This window comes from Rhamphochromis sp. 'chilingali', assembly GCF_963969265.1.
Source record: "Rhamphochromis sp. 'chilingali' genome assembly, chromosome: 14".
Lineage (NCBI taxonomy): Eukaryota > Metazoa > Chordata > Actinopteri > Cichliformes > Cichlidae > Rhamphochromis > Rhamphochromis sp. 'chilingali'.
Genome location: NC_137941.1, coordinates 28,261,463 through 28,274,722, shown reverse-complemented (window position 1 = coordinate 28,274,722; position 13,260 = coordinate 28,261,463). Strand labels below are relative to the sequence as shown.

The 13,260-nt window shown below is 40.0% G+C and overlaps 1 protein-coding gene across 1 annotated transcript in view; it reads right to left on the bottom strand.

Annotated features, from left to right (window-relative positions):
- Positions 1 to 7,171, bottom strand: part of LOC308410382 (SH3 domain-binding protein 4) — a 46,031-nt gene extending 38,860 nt beyond the window's left edge. The window contains exon 1 of the mRNA XM_080903676.1: positions 7,031 to 7,171. The gene's annotated coding sequence lies outside the window, so the exon portion shown is untranslated. The remainder of the gene's footprint in view (positions 1 to 7,030) is intronic.
- Positions 7,172 to 13,260: the final 6,089 nt, after the last annotated feature.

Genomic DNA, 13,260 nt, shown 5'->3' with positions numbered 1-13,260 from the left:
AATGGGTGGCTATTAGAATTTCCTTTAACTAAAAAGGAATTCAACCAAAATATTGCAAATACTGTATGGTAATTTCAATTTTTTTTACAGTATTTGTACTATAAATACAAACAGTATAAATACTAAATGTATATATGGTCATTTGATATTAAAAGATACAGTGGGGCAAAAAAGTATTTAGTCAGCCACCGATTGTGCAAGTTCCCCCACCTAAAATGATGACAGAGGTCAGTAATTTGCACCAGAGGTACACTTCAACTGTGAGAGACAGAATGTGAAAAAAAAATCCATGAATCCACATGGTAGGATTTGTAAAGAATTTATTCGTAAATCAGGGTGGAAAATAAGTATTTGGTCACCTCAAACAAGGAAAATCTCTGGCTCTCACAGACCTGTAACGTCTTCTGTAAGAAGCTTTTCTGTCCCCCACTCGTTACCTGTATGAATGGCACCTGTTTGAACTCATCATCTGTATAAAAGACACCTGTCCACAGCCTCAAACAGTCAGACTCCAAACTCCGCCATGGAGCTTTTTTGCTGTATATATGTGTAAATACAATATATACACATACAAATGAAAACAATATGTGGTCATGATGAGGGACAGTGGCGTGCCCTCATTATGAGGCGTTTCTGACCATCTAGCCCACCTCACGTGTCCCTGCAGGTCTGCAAGTGTATATCGGGAAGAAAAGAGGACATACCAGGGAAGCTCTGCCATAGGGCCATAGGTCTCTGGTCACTAAATCGCTGCTAGTCAATTCTTGTGTGAAGTCCCATTAAGCCAACAGCAAATGTTTATTGTGAAAAACATTTGTTCATGTTATCTCCTACAAAAAAGAACAGTTTCCAAAACTTTTACAGTCTTAATAACCACTCAGGAAGGCTAGAAAATCAACAAGCCACACAGAGTTTGTCACTCTAATGAGGCCCAATTAGCATCTCATCAGACAAAGTACTGTGTAATCTAAACAGATTTACAGGGTGTTTTAGATCTCTGTACACTCGCCATGTACCTCACATGTTGTTGAATTCCTGTCAGAAATGTCACACTCCTCTCAGAACTAACACAAATGTCTGACCATCAGACACTGCCATCCTTGGAGTCACCTCTAATGTGCTGCAGTTCTGAATACCAAACAATATTGCAGGGACACTGATGTTCACACAGACTGTCATACAGCACGGTTTAAAAACCTTGAAGAAAATCAATCTGATAAACACTGTGTTTCCTTCTTGATAACAGGTGGCGATGACTCTCGTGCAGCAGTGGAACACTCACTCTAAGCGCCAGCTGATGCTGAGCGTGAAAAGAGGGGAGGTAGTTAGGAAAAGACCGAGCTCCAGTATGACTCACCCCTGATATAAAGGCTGGCTTCAATCCCTGACAAGTAAAGCTGATGATGGTGGCCCTGTGCTGCTGGGTGGGGGATGGAGGTGAGGACCAGCTGCCTGTCTGATGCCAACAGCAGCAGTGCCCATGCTGTCATAACTCATGCTGTAATCAGCTGGAACTGAGCTAGAGCAACACCAGGACACGCATGTTCACCCCTGGAGGGGAGAGGGAAGGAGGGGAGGGGTGGGGGTGACGCTTATCTGGAATCACATGTATTCATTCACACAATGAAGTCCGTACAAGTCCAGCTGAAACACAAGACCGGGCCTCCCAGTGACAGAAAGATGAAGTAAGTTTTGCTCCGGGTGAAATGTCCAGAACAAACAAAACGACATTGAGCCACGTCAACCTCAGTCACGCACCACAAATCAAATTTACACTGCAATCAGCCATATGACTGTTGGTGTATCTGCAGTGTGGCTCACAGAAATGTCTGAGACAAGGAAGGGTAGCCTGGAATGAAATAATAACACACGTGGTATGGTCGCTTCGGATTCAGAAGCTGCTGTAGAGGATGCTGTTTACTTAGTTTTGCGTAAGCCGCACACTTCAAATACATTACAGAAATATTTAGTTTTTCAGTAATGTCCTTTTTAATTCATAGATTTGTTTTCCACCTCTCAAACTTCTGGTAATATTCTAAATGTCTCTTTTTATACTTAAATATTGTGCATGCATATCTTATTTCTCTGTGTAACAGACCTCCACTATCATCCAAAAACTATTAAAAATACATTAGTGAGCCATAATGTTGCACTGGGTGACAAGTTCATTAATTACGATAAACACACACACACACAGAGTAGTTATTCTGACTTAATCACACATACCCCATCGTGTTGTCACAAAGATGCATTAATCCCTCACTCAAAATAGTCCCCAGTAAAATGGTAGATATTCTCATCAAAGCAACAAAGATCATTTGGCTTTATATATTTATAAAGGTTTTATATTGTGCTCTGAGAAATGTGTATAAGGGGAAAGTGGTATGCTTGGAGTGGAAAGTTACAGACAGGGCAGTGTAGTCAGTGACTATTTAAAGATGGACTGATACGCTGTTGGATTCTGTGCTTTCATTGTACTTGTTAACTATGGAGAAAAAAAAAAGAAAACTTCAAACATTGTAGCAGTCTGAATAATTCAATTCAATTTTATTTATATAGCACCAAATCACAACAACAGCTGCCTCAAAGCACTTTATTTTGTAACATAAAGAGCCTACAATAATACAGAGAAACCCATAACAATGAAACAATCCACTGTGAGCAACCACTTTGGCGACCGTGGGGAAGAAAAAAACCCTTTTAGCAGGAAGAAACCTCCAGCAGATCCCAGTTCAGGGAGGGGCACCCATCTGCCCCAATGAACACTGTCTCGTAAACTAACAGCAGTCCTAAAAAAAGTTCATATTTTTGGGCAATTTTTGTTTTAATGCAATATGTAATGCACTTGTAAATAGGGCTGCCACAAATGATTATTTTGATAGTTGACTAGTCACCGATTACTTTTGCGATTAGTCGACTAATCAGATCATGCATCCATTGGACGTAAAACGTACAGCTTATTGCACCAGCAGCATCTGCTCTTATATAACTATCATTAGCTTACAGCTTTAAGTGTTTAAGGTATGTGCTAACTAAAAATAAAGACAAGATGATAGTTTATTAAATTTTAATGAAATTTGCAGATTGTTTCGGTTTAATAAACTCCTTGCTATCTAAAATATAACAGGACACCGGAGTATATTCTCGAGCATCTCACACTTCTGATAATCAGTTGTCTGCTTGACGTTTATTCAGCTGTGTAAAAACTATAACTTGTAACCTTACTTGTAAATAAACTTACCCTCTTCCCTTCCTTACACAGAGAACATTACAGCAGGAGACAGGAGGCAACTGGCTTTAAAATCCATGTACCAGCAGCTCACAGATTAACCAAATATGTAAAAAAGAAAACAAGCTTTCGTAACAGAGCTATTCTGCGGACTTCTTTTAATCTGTTGATCTTTTCATGCTCTATTTTTATATCAACTTATCAGCAGGTATGACGCTCAAAGCAATAGAGATGTGAATGAAATTTGACTATATTTTCATGATGTCAACAGATGACAAGGAAATCACACTCAGAGTAAAACACTATTTGCGCTTTGAGACGTGACGTACAAGTGATTACAAAAGAACATTAGAAAGACTGCTCTGAAGTGTTATTTAAATCCAAAGTGGGCGTTAATTCATTTGTAGCGATTTTTCAACCCAGTAAAAGAATCATCTGATTTCATTTGAAACATGACTCACTGACAAAAAAAACAGCCTTCCTATTGACAAAAAGGGAAAAGCACTAAAGATGCAAAAAAAAAAAAGAGAGTGATTCTACAAAGTGGCATTTGTTAAGAACGTCAAGGAGCCACCACCAGTACACCACACAGACAAAGTGACTCTGGAAATGTAAATAGCTGATCGGACTCTCAGCACAGAGAACTAAATAGCACACTGTGCCACATCAACCCATTACACACCAGGTGTGCTTAAATAATCAGCTCAGAGAGCTCAATATTTACACACTCAGTGCATTTATATATGTACACATCACACACCATGCCACCTTATATGCTCTCATATACTGTGTATACACGGAGAAAATGACAAAAACAAAAATAATTCTCTACAGAGACTTTTGGGATGCATATTTGCCAAAGTTTAATTATTTTATTAACTATTAAAGTATGAGCTAGTAAACTGTAGTTGCTTATTTTTTAGCGCTGAATCTATTTTTCATGTAATTGTCTAAGCTGTCAGAAACAGATCTCTTATTTTTGTGACAATTAAGTCTGTTCAGCTGTCTTGAGTGAGTGTTGATCAGTCTTTCACTAATACTATACAGATTCAAGATCAGAAAAAGCTAGCATGCTGTTTTTGTTGGCATATTAAATTATCTCAAGATTCTTTACATATTTCTCAAGATTAAGATTAGGCTACTTTTACCTGGGGTGGTAAGGGCTGGGTTCCAGATAACAAATGCCCCAATGTAGCAAAGAGATCATAAAATATGTGTAAAGTTAGCAATTATTCTACCAGTTATGATCACAAAGTCACCTGTGATGCTAAATAACTTAAGCTAACCTTGGACTCCCCGAGAAGCATTTTATTCGAACTGCATTTTTGAAAGAACAAGATGACTCCCAAACAGCTTCGAAGTGATGCTCAACAAGTGTTGACACATTTTATTTAAGATGATCGGAAATAATGGTGACCACAAAAAATGAGGTTACGCTAGTCAGGGCTGAGGTCCATCATAGAGACGCATAGAGAACTAAAACAACCACAGCCCATGGCCCGGCTGGCAATTAAAAAGGCACTTTCATATTGTTTTTACTTTTAATACCCAGAAACTACACCCATCCTTTATACTGTACATATATGAATGAACTCCAGTTATTTTCTGTTTTGTTATTACTGCTGTAATACTTCAGTCAAACTGTTTTTACTTGTGTAGGATCCACTGCAGGATGGACTTGCATTACTGTATAAATAAAGTACTTTATGAAACACACAAGTGGGGAATTCAGCACTATGTTATCTAAATTCTGTTGGAATTCAGATAACATAACTCTGCTTTTCACCTAATGTTTTTGTGGGTTGTTCATTTTTGTTCCATTGGACATCAGACTGAGATTTGCACAGGACATATTTTGCCTGTATGTGTCCTAGAACCTACTGGCTTCACTAGATGCAGATAACAAAAGGGTGACAACATTGAGCAAGTATCTAGAAACTGCCATAGCTTTAAAACCTGTACAAATGCTACAAAAGAGCATTGAAAATATTAGATAAAAAACCTTTTTCATATCACCATTGTCAAATTTTAGAAAAATACAAGTTTTTAAATTTTACTAATTTCAAATTATTTAAATCTGCCTGTCTAATATACAAAGTTATACATGGTCTGGCGCCTCCACCAATGAGTGATTTTATTAAACAAAAGTCTAGCAGTGTTGCCGGGTCTCGACTGACTCGAGCCACTGTTAGAGGTGATTGTGAACTGGCATTCAGGCGGACCACCTTTTCACAGAATGCTCTGTCATATCAGGGAGTGAGCTTCTGGAATAGTCTTCCACTGTCAGTGAGGGAAAGTACAAGTCTACCCATCTTTAAGAGTCACTTAAAAGGGCGGCTGAGGGACACACAAACATGTAATCATGTTTAATAATCATGTTTTATATTGGAAGGGAAAAAGAGTTAGTGTATTACAAAAAGGGAAACAACTGTTAGTGCAATGGGTGAACGCAATATCACGATGGTCAGGGCATGTACAATACTGGGGTTTGTGCAATATAATTGATGTGTTTCCGTTATTGTTATCTATACTGTCCTATGCGTCCACTCTCCTTGTCATTGTTTGTTCTAGTATAATGTGATCACTGTTTTTGTCCTTGTCACATGACCTGTAAATAGTGTCTCTGTATGTTTTTACTAACTTGTGTTTAACACCAACCTGCCAGAGGGTCTGCAGATGGAAATTAGCCCAAGGCTATAATGTGGCATATTTACATTTGTTAAAATGTTCATTAATATGTATTGCCCCTCTTTCTAAAAATTAAATAAATAAATAAAATGAATCCTACTGGTGATGAGCTTTTCTTAAACGCAGCATTTTTACATTTTATACAACAAAATTATACAAACAAAAGAGTTTCTAATGACCCATGGGAGCTCTAGAGTGGGGCTAGTGCTAGGACTGCATTACAGTCAAATGTTTTCTGTAGTGATGGGGTGGATTTTTCTCCCCTTGGGCCAGTGAAAATTAAGGGGGCCAGTAAAGCTCTGATCTACTGGTCCAGGTGGTGAGTAGGTGGAGGAATGATACATGGGGCACGTAGGGCCCTGGAGGTCAGGGACGCCAATGCAGGAGCAAGGCTGATGACCCAGTGTGCATTGTGTGAAAGCTCTGACCCAGAAAACTGCAACTTGTAGTTATTGTGAGGATGATGATTGTGGTGGAGGTGCTGGTGTCAAATCTTCAGTCGCAATCAGTGTTGTGGTTAATGTGTTGTCATGGAAACCAGTGTGACCCCCTCACCACCACCACCACCCACAGTACACGCACCCACAGCCCTATTTGAGCTAGGAACTAAACATTAGCATACAGTGAGACTATCAGGTTGTAACACTGCTACAGCTCACTATCCGACAGTTATTACAGCTTACCGAGGCTTTAGCTGTGTTTCAGACGGATTTACACTTGAAGACGAGTCACACATGACTTTTAGCAGCGCAAACGAGGCAAAAGAACCGCTACATGAACGGCGGAAAGACCCGTTACTGTAGTTATTAGGCAGGTATGATAGAGTTGCACTCACAGATAGGAAACAGCGAGACGGGGAGAACAAGCCAAATAAAGCCGTGTAACTGTTTAAGTGAGAACATTTTGGAATTAAAACCCAGCTAGAAAGTGCCGTTTTCTCCCCTAACAGCCCAAATGTAAGCACCACTCTCCACGCTGAGGTTCATAAAAAAAAGAAGAAGAAAAAGTTGCTGCTTTTAAACTGCCGCCCTCAGGTAGAGCATAATTGTCTCTTAAAAATCATTTCTAACTGACGCGGAGGCAAACGAAGACGAAAGAAAGATGGAAGCTTACCTGGCAGGGGAGTATTAATATTGTTTTGTCCCATGAAGAAAAGCGGTTAGAAAAGCCGAGCAGGCGCCCTTTCCGTCGAGCTCTCCCGGTGGCAGCGCTGGATGTGTATGTGCGGTTACACCGAGGACTCCTGGAGGAAAGCAGCCGAGCTCCGGCTGATGTCACCCGGACAGGGAGGGGCCTCACCGGGAGACATTTCCATAAGGACATGATGTCACGATGTTGCTGCTTTAAATGACTCTTCTAGAGCAGCAAGAAGCAACAATGACATCTACAGCCACATTCAGCATTCAGTGTTAGAGTCAATAAACGGCTAAGCCCAAGTGCTTTTTTAACTGTTGTTAAAAAACTGTTGTGACTGTTGTTGTGTCACTTTATGCTTTTATCTTCATGTATATGTAGTGTTGATATTATATGCTTGTTGCTTACTTTTAGCGTCACTGATGCTGTCTTTAACTCGGAGTTAGTATTGTTACATCAAACTATGACGTTGTCTGTCTTTGAATATTTTAAAAGGACTTTTAGGTTATTATAGCTGACTTAAGCCAAACTTAACACATAAAAATACTCAGTGTCTTCATCACCTGGAAAAATTCCTGCCTCTTTATTATTCACTGACAATATCTGTGGTTTCCCCCATTTTCAGATGGAGGTGATAAATATAATGTGTGAAGAGGACTGGAAGAGTAGTTTGATGCACTAGAACATTTGTCTGATTATGGCTGCAATGATACATCGTGACCAGGAAATATTTTGCATATCTAAGAATTGTGTGATATTCACATTGTGACTAATATACTCTTCTGTCTGTGACATTTCAGAGTATTACTGTTCAGCAACAGCATTGAATTTGATTTCTTGCTGTTCTGAATTTAAAACTGTGCCCACAAAAAATGTTTGATTTATACACAGGTGTTTATTTTTTTCTGCTTAAGTGTTTGGCCAGTTTTTTACAAAGTGCTGTTGCCAAAAACATCCTAAATGAAAAACGAAAAGCTGCATCTCTAGATGTGGATTCCAACCACAAAAGCTTCTAAGCCAGTTAGAGTTGAAGGATCACTATTAAATCCAAAGTTGCACTGAGGATTTTTGGGACAACTTCTCTCAGTTTGGGTCACAAACATTCTCTTTTACATCGCAGACACTGTTTTTCTTTTTTCCCTAGTTTGATGTGCTTTGCTACTGTGGCAACAAGTGCCTCAGTTTCATCTCTTGGGTGTGATCTCTGCTGTCTCTCTGCGTAGCTTTGCCTCTCTTCTTTGCAGTATTGTCTTTCTCTGCAACATCCAAAACAAAACAAACCAAAACAGATTGCCGTTAACGACAGCACAATCAAATTTATGCAACAGTTTCTGATAATGTATCAATACTCTTATTAGTTACAGTATTCAGATTAGTTTTGGCGTTCACACAGTCGATATGGCGAAAAAAGAATTATAACTCTTGAGCTTTGACTTCCTGTTTACTTTCTTTCAATTAAGTGTGTGTCCAGCCACCTCTGGTCAGCCACACATAGACTGTATTAAACCAGATTGTAACATGCAATCTGATAATAAATAAAGCAAACAAGTATTTGTGTATTGAAAGCAAAAGTACAGTGGCTTGCAAAAGTATTCGGCCCCCTTGAACTTTTCCACATTTTGTCACATTACAGCCACAAACATGAATCAATTTTATTGGAATTCCACGTGAAAGACCAACACAAAGTGGTGCACACGTGAGAAGTGGAACGACAATCATACATGATTCCAAAATTATTTTACAAATAAATAACTGCAAAGTGGGGTGTGCGTAATTATTCAGTCCCCTGAGTCAATACTTTGTAGAACCACCTTTTGCTGCAATTACAGCTGCCAGTGTTTTAGGATATGTCTCTACCAGCCTTGCACATCTAGGGACTGAAGTCCTTGCCCATTCTTCTTTGCTGTTTACAAACGCTGTCCATCTAATCTGACTGAGCTGGAGCTGTTTTGCAGTTTTCAGATCTTGCCACAGACTCTCGATTGGATTTAGATCTGGACTTTGACTGGGTCATTCTAACACATGGATATGTTTTGTTTTAAACTACTCCATTGTTGCCCTGGCTTTATGTTTAGGGTTGTTGTCCTGCTGGAACGTGAACCTCCATCCCAGTCTCAAGTCTTTTGCAGACTCCAAGAGGTTTTCTTCCAAGATTGCCTCGTATTTGGCTCCATCCATCTTCCCATGAACTCTGACCAGCTTCCCTGTCCCTGCTGAAGAGAAGCACCCCCAGAGCATGATGCTGCCACCACCATATTTGACAGTAGGGATGGTGTGTTCAGAGTGATGTGCAGTGTTAGTTTTCCGCCACACATAGCGTTTTGCATTTTGGTCTCATCTGACCAGAGCACCTTCTTCCACATGTTTGCTGTGTCCCCCACATGGCTTGTGGCAAACTGCAAATGGGACTTCTTATGGTTTTCTGTTAACAATGGCTTTCTTGTTGCCACTCTTCCATAAAGGCCAACTTTGTGCAGTGCACGACTAATAGTTGTCCCATGGACAGATTCGCCCACCTTGGGAAATCTTTTTGTAGCCTAAGCCTGCTTTATATTTCTCAATAACTTTATCCCTGACCTGTCTGCTGTGTTCTTTGGACTTCATGGTGTTGTTGGTCCCATTATTCTATTAGACAACCTCTGAGGCCGTCACAGAGCAGCTGTATTTGTACTGACATTAGATTACACACAGGTGCACTCTATTTAGTCATTAGCACTCATCAGGCAATGTCTATGTGCAACTGACTGCACTCAGACTAAATGGGACTGAATAATTACGCACACACCACTTTGCAGTTATTTATTTGTAAATATTGTTGGAATCATGTATGATTTCGTTCCACTTCTCACGTGTACACCACTTTGTGTTGGTCTTTCACGTGAAATTCCAATAAAATTGATTCATGTTTGTGGCTGTAATGTGACAAAATGTGGAAAAGTTCAAGGGGGTCGAACACTTGCAAACCACTGTAAGAGGAAGCTGGAGATCCATCCATGTGTGATCTGGCCTCTTTCTCTCCTATTCTCTCTATCCATCCCTCCTCCTCACTTGCAGGTTCTTTACTATTATTGCCTTGAGGTGACTGTTGTTGTGATTGGAATTGAATTGACCTCATTTGAATTCCTCTTTGTGCTTTTGCCAAAAGGCAAGCAGAGAAGCTAGACTCAAACAAGACTCAAACTGATCACCTATAACCTATTCAGAGGTTTAAATTAATTCAGATCAATTAAAAAGATTAGAAAAAAAATTATATGCATCTAAACGTGATAGTAGCAATTAATTGTTGTTCTTTAACTCTGTCAGGGACCTGGATCTGAGCAACCCAGGGTCACTGAGCACTTATGGACTTGTGTCACATTACATGTGTTTTTGCTGCTCTGTGCTGCTGTCCCTGTTGTTCACGCTTGTGTGTATATAGGCAGGTGTGTGTGCTTGTGTGGGTGCGGCTGTGACAGGCACCTTCAGGCCTGGTGGGTGTGGCCCTGCCAGGTGGTTGGTCACACCTGAAGATCATCACACACCACAGCTGATCAAGCCTCATCGGAGGAGCTACTTAGGAGTGTGGTGGAGCTCTCGCCAACGCTAGATCATTATGTGACTACCCGTCAGTGTTTTCAACATATCAGTAAGTGCAATCCTGCCGCAGTTGGAAAGTGTCTAACGTCTGCCTCTGTTATTTCCCAGGAGGAGACTGGAAACGAAAGGGCAGCAAGCACGGGGTGCATGGACACTTGGAAACGAGGACACAGGGCACGGACACTGGGAGGAAGACACAGCATGGGAGTCTGGGGCGCACGGGGATTTATTGTTGTGTATTATTTACGTCACTGTAAATAAATGTACTGCTTGCATTGAAGAGTCCTGCATTTGGGTGCTCCTTTCCCTCATCTGCATGGGCTGCCAGCGCAGCCGTGACAAATTCACCGTCCATAATTGCACTCAAATATGATTTTCACCCTCAATAAACATGAAATAATCATTTTAAGTAGGACACAGCTAAAATGTATATACAGACTACCGGTCAAATGTTTTAGAAAACCCCAATTTTCCCAGTTATTTATTCCAATTCAAGTCATTTAAGTCCAATGAATAGCTTGAAATGGTAAAAAAGGTAAATGGTGAACTGCCAGAGGTTGAAAAAGGGTAAGGTTACCTAAAACAGAAAAATAACGTACATTTCAGAATGAACAAGAAGGCCTTTGTCAGGGACCACAAAATGGGTTAACAATTTAAAACTGTTCTGCAGCAATGGAGGTCTTTCCTACAAAGAAATTTGAAAGAAAGTCAAGGTGTCAGTGAGTACAGTTTCCTTCACTATATCACAAGGCACTCAGAAACTGGACTAAACTCTGACAGGAAGAGGTTTGGCAGGTCCAAAGCCACAACTGAATCAGAGGTCAAGTTTCTGAGAGTTAACAACTTGCCTGATAGGCGGCTCACAGGACAACAGCAATCACTGCTTAATAGTGGTCTTAGTAAGAAAGTCTAAGCTTCGACTGTGAAGAGAAGACTTCGAGCTGCAAGTTTGACAGGACTAGTTGCAGCAAGAAAGTCATTACTAAGACATCAGAATAAGACAAAGAGGCTTGCCGGACCATGAAACACCACCATTGGACTACTGAAGACTAGTATTATGGACTGATGAATCAAAATTTGAAATCTTTGGTTCAGGATCTTTTTACACAGTTGAGTAGGCGAAAGGATGGTTCCAGAGTGTGTGCCATCAACTGTCAAACATGGAGGAAAGTGTGGTGGTCTGTGTCTGTTTTACTGGATCCGGGATCAGTGACTTGTACAGAGTGAGAGGCACCCTGAACCAAAATGGCTACCACATTATTCTGCAGCGCCATGCAATACCCTCTAGTATGCGCCTAGTTGGTCAGGGGTTCATCCTACAGCAGGATAATGACCTAAAACACAAGTCCCAGCTATGCCAGAACTGCATCAGGAAAAAAGAACAAGATGGTAAGCTTGAAAACATGGAATGACCAGCACAGATTCAAATAAAAATCAAAAGTTGATCAGTCCCATGGTTTAAAAACGTATTGGCATCATGTTTCGTACAGTGTGCCAGTCCACAGATCACAGTCTAGACTGTAAGGTGCACTGCAGCTTCTATCTTAAGTTCAATTGCATCAGCATCTATGACTTTAATTGACATAATGCACAAAGCAGACAAGCCTGAATGTTAGCCATATACTGTAGTACCATCACATTGTACAGAATTGTAAGGAAGTCTGACATTGACACTAAGTACAGATACAGATTCCAAAAGCCTGAAAGAATAATTTATGATTGGAGGAGAAAAGGTGAGAAATCTTTACTTTAGCTTCGACAGAGGTTTCTGTCTGGACCAACAGCAGACCAACACTGCCATCCCTAAAATAGTGCTATTATTATGCTTTAAAAAATAACGTATTTATTGTCAATATAAGTCTTTCAATTAATGCGATTAAAGACAAAGTGGAAATGTAAGGCTCCTGTCTGCAATATATCAAAGTCTGGGTTCCTATCTGTCGCCACATCCTGACAAAAGCAGGCAGCCAAAGCATGCCTATGAAAGTAGATTACATTACACTCAGCTGATCTACATAATCGCTAACAACACCTGACAAATTGTGTTATGTTTCACAGACCTGAAAATAAGCGGACTTCTATCTCTGCAAACACACAAACAGCTTCACTATGAGTGAGCAGCAAGAGTAAAACCAAAAAAATCCCTTTAATTATATTCAGTGGTAGAACTGAAAAAATGCATTAGCTTTTATTATATACAGAACTTGCTGTGCAAAAGTTTTGGGCACTTTGGATGTTTAAATTCATAGCCGTTACTAATACCATAGAGGAGGCGTCTGATCATTTATTCATTTTATATTGCAAAGTGCACTGAGGTGAAGTAGTGCACTTTCAAAGATACAGGGTGCAATATAACTATTTATTTTCTGATTATTGCAAGTTTGGTTACAAGACCTGTTTGAGGTTTATCCATAAACTCATTTATCCTGAACCACACGACACAATATGAGTTTTATCTTGTGGTATGTAGAGGTAACTATCCTTGGTCTAAATGTAATACCAAAAGTAAGGAAAACTGTGTTTGGTGGTTTATTTCTTTGTTGTAACAGTGCTTCTTGGCAATAAATCTCATACTGTTGGAAAGCCTGTTTGTTTCCTCTTGGTGTCTCATGGCTCCATTTAGGGTTAGGGGT